The sequence below is a fragment of the Chrysochloris asiatica genome, unplaced genomic scaffold (genome assembly GCF_000296735.1).
Source record: "Chrysochloris asiatica unplaced genomic scaffold, ChrAsi1.0 scaffold00015, whole genome shotgun sequence".
Classification (NCBI taxonomy): Eukaryota; Metazoa; Chordata; class Mammalia; order Afrosoricida; family Chrysochloridae; genus Chrysochloris; species Chrysochloris asiatica.
Window position 1 is genome coordinate 19,976,141 of NW_006408533.1, and position 1,630 is coordinate 19,977,770.

Here is a 1,630-nt window from a genome sequence, read left to right on the forward strand (position 1 = left end):
GTTCAAACAAACTCTGTAGTCTAGCGCATTAGCCCACAGCGCCACACCAGTTATATGTTTCCTTCATTTTCAGCAATATTATCTCAAATTAATCTGAACTTTCAGACTATGTGAATAGTCTAAAGTTATTTATAAATAGGTGTTCCTTGTTTTCAGTTAATATGGTTGTGACTTGCATTTAATAAAAGCATCAAACCAACATCAAAACTATTGCTATTCAGTCGATTCTTACTTCCCTTGTTAAAAACAAAACAAAACAAAACAAAGCAAAACATGTATATGTGAAGCTTTGCTTCAGGTGTTGTGTTAGTCAGAGCACAAATTTTGAAATATTTAGGAAAGATTCCAATGCCAAAAACAGATGATGTATAAATTAGCCCCCAGAGGGCTTTACCATTAAGAAAATTGTAGCTACCACTGGGAGTTAATCTGTCAGTCTGCTGGAGAGTGTTGTCTTGTCCAACACTCATAAGTAAAAGTCATTTGTGAGGAACAAAATGCTGCTGTGCTGGAGTCTAGGGAAACAGTAGAATATTTGAGTCGGGTTCCAGTCTATCAGCTCAAGCAAACAAACAAACAAACAAACAAAACCCTTTGCTGTCTCGTGGATCCCCATTTATCTGCTAACAAACCAGCAATGACAGTGTTTGCTTCAAACGTTCACGCTTCTCAAAGTGTGGGCTGTTATTTTGACAAGAATGGAATACACCAAGCTCTGCGAATAAGGGACCTTTCTAAACCTTTTAGTAAGGTATTACTATAAATAAACACTGACATATGGCTCAAGAGAACAGTACCTTCGTCATGTTTCTACTCCTCACTATATGACATAGGGTGAGTATCACTGAATGGCATTGGCATCTGTTGCTTCATCTGAGAGGAAAGATGTAAAAGAAAGGGTCATAGCCTTCCTTTTCCTCTTCTTCAGGCAAGAGACAAAATCCCTCTGGTTATAACTGTTGGCATATGAGCCATGTTGCAGCAAGATATATACTGTGGCTATTTCCAGAAAACAAAAAAGGGTCTCATAAGATTTGAAATATAAATACTAAAGAGAAAGATGGCAGCAACTAAATTTCATATAAATTACAGATATTGCAATCTGTTTCCTGAAAACAGATTTTGATAAAAAAAAATATTATTAGTCCACTAGTATGGCGCTGTGAGTGAATGCACCAGACTGCAAAGCTGTTTGAACTGCAACGTTGATGGTTCAAGCTTGCTCTTCAGAAATCCTATACAGGGTCACTATGGGTTGGAACTGACTCAATGGCACTTAAGAACAACAACAACCTTAAGAATGGAGTCCCAGTGTGGTGCTGTAGGATAAACATTGGTGAGCCAACTGAAAGGTCAGCAGTTCAAACCCATCAGCTGCTCCCCAGAAAGTCTATAAAGCTCTCTTATTTGCAGAGCTTGGTGAATTCCAGTCTTATTAATAAGTAATGGAGACTGGGACACTCCTGCATTGCTGGTGGGACTGAAAAATGGTCCAACCTCTCTGGAAAGCAATATGGCGTTTCCTCAGAAGGTTGAAAATAGAAATACCTTATGATCCAGCAATTCTTCTACTTGGTATTTACCCACAAGAAAAAAGAGCCACAATCCAAGAAGATATATGCACACCAAT